Here is an 11,877-nt window from a genome sequence, read left to right on the forward strand (position 1 = left end):
ACAGCAATCTGGCACCTTCCCACAGGGTCTTGCACGAGTATTAAACATGTTCATTTGTGCTTTGGACTGTCACCAGATTTCTTCTAGAAGTTTCTTGCCAGTCAGCAACTATCTTGGCAACACCACTTGAGTTTGTGTGTTGCATGCTAACACCATTATCATATGTGTAATAATACTAAAGCTTCATCTTATGCACACACAAAAAACAAATATGGCTCCTTCGTGCAGGGTTTTCTGGTATGTTCATTTATGCTTCCCAATTTAAAAAAAAGGAAAAAAAAGAAAAAGCAAACTTCTTGCTTCTCAGCCACTGCGGCCACATCCTCACTGTTTTTTAGACAGTTATATAAACATACTGTGAGTGAGTCATAAGCTTAAATACAATAGTTGAAGGAACAAAAACTTAATGTTTAAAAATACCAGTCAAATCTGATTAAAGTAAATAAATAATAAGTATACAATGTAGTTTTAAGACTTATCTCAATGTTTCGTAACATTAATGTTCTATGAACTCGTGAGTCCAGAAATCTGAATGTCATGAAAAGTATTTATTATTCGTGTATTATTATTTTACAATACAAGGTTGTTTTTCTCCTGATACTTCATGCAAACCACATTTCTCCAGGCCGGTCCTAATCAGCTTACTCAGTATCACTAGATCCAATGCTGCTCCTCCAGCACAGCACACAAAAGTAGGAGAGACCGGAGATGCCATGGCTTAGTTAGGAGACTGTTTGCTTCAAGGCCACTAGAAGGTGCTGCCATAAAACTACAATAAATGAATTGACCTTTTGACCTGCTCACACTCTTTTATGCAAAACCCTGCTGATGTTACACACACACACACATAAAGAGATTCTAGGTCTGACCAACCGTCTCCGCCGTGGGCAAAAAGATGACAGTCAATAAAATTCTAAAATTTTATTTATAAACACAATGAATAATAGTTAAAAGTCCAGTGTCCCATTTAGGTACAAAGTAAAAACACACAGTCCAAGGCCAGAGCCAGCTATGCCACAAAGCCAGTTGCACTCCACACGTTGTTCACTTCAACAGGGGTAGCAATTGTCCTCTGAGACCCACCACCCTGTAAGTAGAAAGCCTGCACAGAGCGACAAAATAAGACAATTCACTATATAATTCACAGCCCATCCATCCCAAACATATCAGATCATTAGAGGTTTTGTCACATTACATACCTGCACTGAGAGACAAAATAAGACTAATGACGCTAAATTTAATTACGGGTCATGGACAGCCTTCATAAATGCTCATATTACTCACCCACACTGAATTCCAGCACAGGTTCATCTGGGTCCTGACTATTTCCTGCAAAATAACACAAACGTCATCAGAACATTAAGTCAGAGAAACAACATTTGGAGCTTTTGTACATGATAAATTATACTGCAGTAGTAAAACAAAGTCAAGCAGCAGTACATTTATTAAAATCACCTTCAGCTGTAATATTTAAACTGATTTAGTGTCAATTTAGATTATGTTTAGATTAAAATGAAACTAGTACCCTTGTAATGTCTTTTTAAATTAGAGGTAAATATTTGTATATTTTTTTACATAATATAATTATATTTACTGGATTTTCTCTCTATTGTAGTTTAGTATTATAGCTACTACTTGTTTTTTATTGACTTGTCTTGTTTTTACAATGATTTGCTTTGACTGCAGCCTTTAAAGAAAAGACTATCTGTTCAGTAACTATCCATCAGACTGGGTCCATGTTACCAGCCAAATGGGTAATAATTAAAGTAAGTTTTGAATTACGTATATTTGGGTGTTTAGGTGACACTTTTGCAAAAAAAATTATATAATTAGGTTTAAAAAAACTAAACATGTATGTATTTAAAAACAATAAGTGTGTTAGAATTACTACAGCAACAGGTTGTAGCTCACTGTACTGTTTTTGAGCACAACTTTGGTGCTTTTGCCTCATTTTTAAATCAGTGATCCCAGTAGCACAGTCTAAGCAGAGACCTCAGTGCTTGGCAAACAATCAATAGAATCAATATAATTATTAAAAAGAAACAAAATAAATGCCAACCATATAAAAAACATAAACTTAAAGAAAAAACTAAACTTGATTTTATGTCTTTAGGCTATTGTTAACAGCAAGCATGAGGTTAGTGCATATGTATTATTATTGGAAAGATTACTGCAAAGAAAAAAAAAGTTGAACCAGGAGGGGGCGATATTGCTCTTCTTACAATGAGTTACATGCAGGCTATTACTTACCGTGTCACTCACATTTATTTCACAAATTAGCTGAACCCACTTAATTCGATTTAATTGTATTTATGCAGAGCTGAATCACAACAACATTCTCCTCGAGGTGGTATAGATTGTAAGGTAGAAAGTCTACAATTAAAACGAAAAAACCTCAATACAGTGGGAAGGAACAACTCACTTTTAACAGGAAGCACCCTCTGGCAGAACCACGGCCAGGGAGCAAACCATCAAACTACGAGGTCTTTAAAATAAGGGTTCCACAGTGTCACAGTTTTCTGCATATAGTCGATTAATAAATGTTGAGAAAACAACTAATCGATTCAAATTTTTTATTTGAACAAGTATCAAATTGATTTTCACAGAAGCGTTCAATGGAACAAATACATAAATGGTAAACTGACTGCTTTTTATATAGGGTTTTTGTATTTTGCTCGTGCATTAAAAAGCGCTTTATACAACATGCCTCATTCACCTATTCACCCAAACATTATTACAAGCACCTTTTCTACAATTAAGCTAAACATGCATAAAATGTTAGCAGTGGAGATTTGGCACCTGAAAGGACCCCCTTTGATCCACTCCTAGTTTGAGTCTATTTACATTTAAATACTGATACTTCAATTTTGCCTTGGTTTGAGCTCCATAAAGCAGGCAAACCAGAATTAATCACAGAAGGCGAAAAAACACTGAAACTACGTTTTAAGCTGCGAGCCAAACAAACCAAAGGTAACCGTGTTTTGAAAAGAGCTATGAAGAGAAACAGACAGACTACTGTAATTTCTCAATAAAATGTCGCTTATTATCGCTCACTCTCAAGAACAAAAACGTGAGTAATTTTCCAGTAGCTCACCATATTTGGGATCTTCTAACATCCACACTTCATGTTTAAACGGTGGTGCGGAGGCGGTGTACCGTCGCAGGACGGATGTAGCATTCAGCGCGGTGTGCCTTTTTTTCAGTTGCTAAGCAACAGATTTGTCCCGCCCCTTTCGTTATGACGAGCCGGGCCAGTCCTTTGACTGGTGACGTTACAAAGAAACCGACCTTATATATAGACCTGGCTGTTCAGTTGAAACGCATTCATACAGCGGGACAGCAGCGCTTTAAACGTTCAAACACGGAGTTTAACACAAAACAACATTTTAGGCATAAAAAACAAAAAAGTGAAATGGCAAGCTCAAACTGTAACACAATGACAAATGATGAAACAGTTCAGACCAATCGGGATAATTCTACAGTAGATGCTTTGGTATCCCTCTTGAATAACTTGTTCAGTAGTTTTTCGAACAAGCAGTGGGAAGAGCTTACCTCAGGCTATCCGGATTGCTTCACCGCTAAGCGGCTTGCAGGTTTTGTAGAGGACGTAATGGACCTGTGTGAACAGTCAGTAGCAGTATCACCACTGAGGTCTTCCCAGAACTCCCCTGTACATGAAAACTGTTCTGTCCACACCACCACTGGCAAAACGTTTTTGTCACCTGTGAAATTTTTGGACGATTCTGCTGAGCAGGAGTTTGATACAGCACAGAATATAGATGCTAACAGCCAAGAAACAGCAAACAAAGAAGAACGCTGTCAAAATGCTGACCAACACAGTGCTGCAAAAGCAGAAAACAATCCAATTCCAGATCCCCAGCAGCAGAAATCCTGTGTTGAACATGAAGCCAGCATCCCACCGTTAACAAACATAAGTCAAACGGAGTCATATAAAAAGATACAGAATCACAGATCTTCTGTAGACTGTGAGCCACCTGAAAACACCTTAGACTTTGAAAGATGGTTAGAGACATTAATTCAGGCTGTGCTTTCAAAGCTTGGTAAACTTTTAAAGTGCCCTCATTCTCACCAAAAACGTTTGTTGGATCTACTCTTGGACAAATTCAAGGGGATGGATTTGCATTTAGACCGAAAAGTGCAGAATTATTTTGACTGCATTGCTAATGCCATTTTCACTGATATTTGTGACCAATTATATAATTGGTCACAAATATCAGTGAAAATGGGGAGGAGTGGGGAGGAGGATTCAGTGAATTTCATGGGACAACCAATATTTAATATCATAACTACTTCAGTATTCCAAGAACACCTGTTGGCAGTAACAATTATCGATAGACTGGAATCATATGAAAAGAAAGAAAGATGCAGACTTTCAGTGGAAATCTTTGTGGAAGGACTGATTTCCCGGGTTGCAAAAAAATCAGGCACAGTCTTCAGCATTGAAAATGCTGAAGCTATCTCCAACCGGCTTACCATGAAAATCTGGACTGAAATCAGGGCAGAATACGACAAAATCCCCCCAGAGAAGTTCAAGAAACTCAGCGAGAGGGTTTTCAAATCCCTCTGTAAAAGATGGAAGCATGCAGCGGTTATTGTGACATTCTGGCAATTAAACGTCCAAGATCTTGATGAAGATATTGTTAAAACTTTCAAAAGAAAGATATTCCCAGAACCAAGTTGCATATCTAAGTGCTTCTCATCGGTGCGTGCATTTTTTGGGAGGTTTAAGGGAGGAAACAAAGTTTCCACTTTATAGTGACATCGTGATATCAACAGCAAGATATTTTCTAAAACTCACTGGACACTTTAAATTAGCTAGTTTTACATTTAGATCAGATCAAGTCATTTTTGAAATCCCCAGGAATGGTCGCGGCAGATGGCCACCCCGCCCTGAGCCTGGTTCTGTCGAAGGTTTCTTCCTCTTAAAAGGGAGTTTTTCCTTCCCACTGTCGCCTCGTGCTTGCTCAGAGGGGTTTGTTCTTTTGGGGTTTTCTTTTTAATACTGTAAGTTGTTACCTTACAGTGTGAAGCACCTTGAAAACACCATTGTTTCCTTTGGTGCTATACAGATTGAAGTGACTTGCACTGACAACATAACTAAGCTGGGACTTTAATTTAACATCAATAAAATTATAAAAATATTACATCTTGATTTCTGCTTGTTTTCATTGTCTGTGACTTAATGAATACAAATGTGTAATTTAACAGATTTTTTCTTTATGTTAGTCTGACCGGTGATTCCACGTTGGCCTTAGGTGTTGGCGCGGATACGCTGCAGCCCCTGAGCCATTAATGGCCCAGCACACTACAGTAAAAACAAAACAACAGCCATCTCTCCAACTAGGAAAGGAAAATAATAAACTGCCTCCTTGGAGGCAACCTGACTCAAAACAGTTGCAGTCCAACTCAGACCGACTGCAATCACTCTCAGGCAGATTGATGAAGATCTGCAAATAACTGTTGTCTAATTTATAAACGCAGACAGATTGCCAACACGTCTGTTTACAATAGAGGACTGTACTTACATGGTTGCAAACTGGTTGTTGTCTTGCTTATATGAAAACATTGCTTTGGAGCAATGAAACTCAAACACATTCATTTTTAAAATGCCTCAAAATGAAATTTTGAAATATTTGGCTTTATGCTTTGAAAGTGCCGTTGTGAGTGGGAGTGTGAAATCCTTACTTGATGTGTTCCCTTTGCCTTTACTGTTTTCAGTTTTATTTGTCATATGCAAGTTAGCACAGGGTCAACATTGCAATGAAATGTGTTTGACGAGCAGCAGTCACTCAGCAGCATGGTACAGTAGAAATATAATAAAATATAATAAAATTAAAAATAGAAAAATAGTAAAGAGCAAAATATTAGAGAGACGTGGTAAAAGAGAAAAGATGACTAAATATATATGTATCTATAAATATAAATATATGTACACTAGTGATTAAATAAGAAAATCTTGAAAAGAAATATGACGGGAGGCCAAATGGGATGTTGCACAGGAATGAGCAGCAGAAAATTACAGTATTACTCAGACTTTTAATAGTCATATTGTCAGTCATGGGTCACTTCCACTAAAATAGCACGAGACTGGAGTAAAATGTACTTTATTAATGAGAACACATGGTGATACAGCAAAGAATCCAACCCTTCTGAAAAGCAAATGGCTTCCTGTCATACTCTACCTGATTCAGGTGAGCATCTGGAATAGACCAAGTCTGGGGGTCAGCAAACCAAAGGAAAACAAAACCCTCCCCATAAGAAAACCACTACAATATAACCAACACGTTCTCACTCCCAAAGCGTAACATTTTACGCTAGGTGACAAATCGTCACCATATTACGTTTTTGGCTACCCACCACGTTCCTAAATGACGACCTCGGAAAAAAGAGGAAATATGAGAACCGTCTGGACTGAATCTACACATGTTTGCTCCTTTTCTTCAAATCGCTTAGAAACACGCTATTTAACATCATTAAAGTCCTGGTTAAGGTCAGGAATAAGGTTATGGTCAGGGCTAGGGATAAGGTTAGGTTTAGGGCTGGAATACAGGGCTGGAACCTCTATTACCGCGGGAGCGTCATTGCACTGGATTCCAGCCATAGCCCGCCGCGTACCATAAGAACGCCAAAGGTCTCCTTTCGCGTTCCTCAGGAACGACATGTTACGCCTCGGGAGTGAGAATGGGCTGATATAACACATCATAGACATATGAAGATTTGGAACAAGTCCTATAAATAATTCCATAACATATAAACTTCAGTCTCTTCTATATACATTAAAACAGTGGTCCCCAACCTTTTTTGCGCCACGGACCGGTTTATGCCCGACAATATTTTCATGGACTGGCCTTTAAGGTGTCACAGATAAATACAACAAAATAAAACTAGTACCGGTACCGGAAAAAAAGAAGATTTATTCATAACACACGTGAAAGACCCAGGAAAACAGAGTTAACGATAAAAACGATAACAAAATAACGATAAAAAATGATAAAAACTCTGAAAACCATACATTTCACACCCGAGCCTCATCTCTCGACCAAACAACGGTCCGTGGCCCGGCGGTTGGGGACCGCTGCATTAAAACACCTTAACCACACAGTTAGGTTTCAGCCCTCGCTGACTCAGAACAAAGTAAGACAATCAGAGTTCGATTGGTTTTTACTTGTGCAGGGGAAGCCTGGTCAGATTCTCAGAGTTGCAAGCTCTACACCCAAACTCAGACAACTCCAACTCCAGCCTTTTATTGAATGAAAACAGTTACACAACCGCCCATTGTAAACCCCATATGTTGTGTGGTAAAAGCTAAGGCACTGTGTGTGTGTGTGTGTGTGTGTGTGTGTGTGTGTGTGTGTGTGTGTGTGTGTGAGTGAGTGAGAGAGAGTGTATGTGTGTCTGTATACGTGACTTCCTGGTTACAAACGTTTTAACCACATCTCTAGTCATAAAAGGGCATCTCCCCTCAACCTCGTATATGGCTTAACCTCTTTAACAGTCCACCATTTACATGGTGAGCCCATACTGTAAAGGGCAGGAAGTGAACATTCCTTACCAAATAAGGAAACCAGAATCTTACATAGATTGTGCCTGCAGTTGAAAACTATAGCTAGTAACATCCCCAACATCCTACATGTGGGGGAGGAACAGAAAAATATCTGAACATACAGTTCAAGACAAGGTCCAAGCACAATAATGACAACTTTTAACAAAATCACTCCAACACACACTCCCCTAGCCTGGCACATTGGTTTGCTCCAGGAGCTCATAAGCAGGTGATTGAGCTGCTTTTACTCTTTACAAAGTGAGTACTGTTAACACTTCTCTTTTTACATATACAACTAATTTAGGTTACAGACAAATGATTAAATGTGAACAGCTCTAACACGGGTTCTTTTCCTGACACAGGTAGGATGGCCAGTCCCCCTGTCTCTTCACCTTTCACGAGTCACTTAAATAACAACCCAAAAAACCTAATAAAGATCACAATCAACCAGTGTGTGTTTTTCTTCATTATGGTTTTTAAATACAAATCAGTCAGTCAATTAATAAAAATACAAGTAAGGGTAATGGAACCCCTGGTCTCCATTACACACATAAATACCATAAAGACACTAAGTCGTAGAGCTCTGAACTCCTTGCTTTTATGATATTTACACTTCTTCTTGGCCTTCTCCTTCACTCTGAGTCACTGCAGGATAAACGCATCAGCTCAGACATTCAATAATTAAAATATGTGTAGGTGACCGTTTGGCAGAAGACGATGTCGAGGCGGTACTGCAGTGACACGTCCGTGGCTATCGTCGGGGCGGTGTCCTGCATCAGCAGGAAGTCCATAGACTTCTTGGCTTTGTTGCTCATCATGGCTCTGTAGTCCGTGGGCGTGGCCTGCAAAAAGTGTAAATAAACCATCAGAGACCAAACACAAATATGCCTTCCAACCACTAGTTTAGACAACATCTTGCAAAGAGTGTGTATTTCAGAGTGCAGTTGTTTTTAAATTTGACAGAAACAGAAAAAAAGATAATATATGTGCATACGGAACAGAAGGACAACAGGGAAAGCAGAAGCACCGACACACTGAAATCTTTTAGGGTCAAGCTCCAGAACTAGCCACAAATCCTGCTGGAAAGAACCTAAAAATACTTAAAAATACTTGCAGAGATCTAATGGAGCCGTTAACTCAAAAGCCTGGTGTCAGGCATGTTCTTTAATAAATAAGAAACGAGCTGATATGTTACAGACCCCAGTCTTTACGTAAAGAAAAAGCTGACATTTAGAGCGGTCTCGCAGCAGATTTTAAAACAGTGACACTGATTTGTGGGGTTTTTGTGCACAAATTTGAACCTTTTTGTTTTATCCATGTCCTTGAACACAGCTTGTGACTTGGGCGCTTTCATATGTACCGATTCATTTAGGTTCGTGCACTGAGGCCAGATTTAGGTATTAAAAACGAGTCAGTCATAACACTTCTTACATTAGTTAAAAAGCTGAGCTTACACTAAACCAACATTTAAATTTCCCCTTGTGGGACTAATAAAGGTATATCATATCATATCATTACTACAGTATTGCTGCAACATTGTAAAGACAAAGATGACACACGGACCAGACATAAAACACTGAACACTTTTTAAAGAAGAGTCATTTAAGAGTATTTTCTCATAGAATAAAGTCGGCTGATATGGTGAAGGAAAAATCTGCTCACGAATCCTCCAACTTCTTAAAAGTAAGGAGTGACCTGAGCTGGAAATCAACATGAGAGGGATGACTCAAGAAGAAGAAGAAGCAACAAGAAAAGAAAAACAGAGTTCAGAGTCTAGTTAAGATATTAAGCTGTATCCACAATGTGTGCCAAGAAACTAAGCTTGTCTGTTCTCATGCTAAAGAAATAAAAAATCTGGAATCAGAAAACAGCCAATAACTGCTGATCAACTCACCCACTCCTCTTCGTGCCAGTCCACGTGCAGTGACGACTGGCTGTTGTGACCGCTGTACTTTGCTCTCAGCGTATCCTGGTCATTGCAGAGCACTACTTGTTCAGACTCAGCGGAAGGAGAAGCTTTGGTTGCGATGTACTCGCCCCGTACTGCGTTCAGGGCCTAAATAGCTGAAGCTAGCAGCACACTGTCACCAGCTGACAGGTCTGAAAGGAAGAGGGTATGAATGAAATATGAAGCGTCCCCACGTAACGTCAAACACTTTTAGTACCTTGTCAGCCAGACTGGCGAGCGATTGGTCTTTGGCAGCTTGAGATAGCCTCTGCGTAATAGCTGACCTGAGTCTTCTGCGTGTTGACGTGGGCGATGATCTCTTTGGCTCGGACAGTGTCCTGGGGTATGTGGATGATGACTGAGCTGGAGAGGGCACTACTGCAGGGAACAAAGACACACAGACACGTCTTTATCCAAGCTGGGACTGAGGATACTCTTACACTCACCAGCCACTTTATTAGGTACATGTGTTCAAAAGCTTGTGGCAGCAATTTAGTGCATTTAGTCAAATAAAGACAATAGAGTGGCCTGCAGGTGTATATTTTTGTAATGTTTCTGTCTTATGCCTGAAATATGCTTCAGCAGGAAATATACGCTGTAACTGGAAACAACAGCGTGGAATGGACCGGTTTAGTGTTAAGAGGTGTTACATCTGAAGTTAGAACGTAAATTTCCTGCAGAAATCTAAATCAAGCTTCAGAGGTACTGTTCCAAAAATATAGGGAGGGACGTTACCCACCAGATGTAAAAACAAACACTGTCTGCATGCACATGCCTGCTCTCAACGAGCCTAATCGTGGCTTAGAAAAAACAAGGAGGAGCCGACTGCCGGGGACGGAGAGCGATACCACTCGCTTCACAAATTCAGACCATCTGTGTAGAAGAATTTTAGAAACGTCTCATTAATATTGTCAGGATTTGACTTGTTTTTGATAGACTTTAAAATGACTGAATTTATACAATGAGCAGTATTCATATACAACTTTGTGACAAAGGATTTGCTCATTTTAAGGTAACACACATTTTAGTTCTATATTAGTGAACACATCACCGATGCGCTACGTGCCCTTTTTTCCTTGCATTAACATGATAAGCTGTGCAAAACCCCATTCTTCCAGCTTAAAACTGAAAATACTTTGTTGTACAAATCTTAAGGATAAGATAAGAAGAACTTTATTTATCCCGAGGGAAATTCTTTAGTCATACACATACTCAATGCAGCAAGAGAGACAGAGGAACAGAGGAATAAGATATACCATATATACAATAAGAATACTACTATTACAGTAATATACAGTAGGATAGTGCAAAATACAATATCAAATAACTCTAATGAAGTTAGTTCAGTCAAATGAAAACAAGCAAAGCAGTGCAAGGACTCACCATTCCTCCTCATTTACGCTGATTAAGAGGAAGCCATAAAATGGGAACTGAAGTATTAATGCAGAAATTGAAGAAACAAGATGACCAAAAACGACTGTTTAAATACAAATCACAAGACGAATAAAGCAAAATATAAAAACCCAAAACAGGAGCAGAGGTCATCGCTATGCCATTGCATTTGTCCCTAACCACCAGAATCCCTCACGTTAACTTTTATCAAGTGGAAAAAAGTGAAGCTGGCGTTCATCCTCCAGCTTCACTGTGCTAATGTTATGCTAACAAACCTGTGTCGCTAGCAATCACGTAGCACAACATTATATACCAGGTAGTCCAACTTCAGTAACCCTGCAAACGCCACTGCTATTTAGTTTTCTGTCTTCATTTATGTTGGAAGTATGGGGCGCCGTTTGTAAACTGAAACATGCCAAAATTAACAGCAACATTTTTCCACATTTAGCTCTAAATCTTACAAAAACATGTTTTTTCGAGTCATTTTTTACAACATTTAGTAAAACATTTGTAACTTTTCATATTTAAAACAGGATTTTAAATGTTAAATCTAAATGTTATATATAAATCTAAATGTTAAATGTTAAATCTAAATGTTAAATGTTAAATCTAAATGTTAAATCTAAATGTTATATATAAATCTAAATGTTAAATGTTAAATCTAAATGTTATATATAAATCTAAATGTTAAATGTTAAATCTAAATGTTATATATAAATCTAAATGTTATATATAAATCTAAATATTAAATGTTAAATCTAAATGTTATATATAAATCTAAATGCTAAATGTTAAATCTAAATGTTAAATGTTAAATCTAAATGTTAAATCTAAATGTTATATATAAATCTAAATGTTAAATGTTAAATCTAAATGTTAAATGTTAAATCTAAATGTTATATATAAATCTAAATGTTAAATGTTAAATCTAAATGTTAAATCTAAATGTTATATATAAATCTAAATGTTATAT

The 11,877-nt window shown here is 38.1% G+C and overlaps 1 long non-coding RNA gene across 1 annotated transcript; it reads right to left on the minus strand.

Annotated features, from left to right (window-relative positions):
• Positions 1-533: 533 nt before the first annotated feature.
• Positions 534-2,448, minus strand: LOC120721950. Its single transcript, XR_005693300.1, has 3 exons — positions 2,423-2,448; positions 1,285-1,329; positions 534-1,102 (listed from the first exon to the last, which is right to left on the minus strand). It is a non-coding gene; the product is annotated as an uncharacterized LOC120721950 (long non-coding RNA).
• Positions 2,449-11,877: the final 9,429 nt, after the last annotated feature.

The sequence above is a fragment of the Simochromis diagramma genome, unplaced genomic scaffold, assembly GCF_900408965.1.
Source record: "Simochromis diagramma unplaced genomic scaffold, fSimDia1.1 OVJJ01000613.1, whole genome shotgun sequence".
Lineage (NCBI taxonomy): Eukaryota > Metazoa > Chordata > Actinopteri > Cichliformes > Cichlidae > Simochromis > Simochromis diagramma.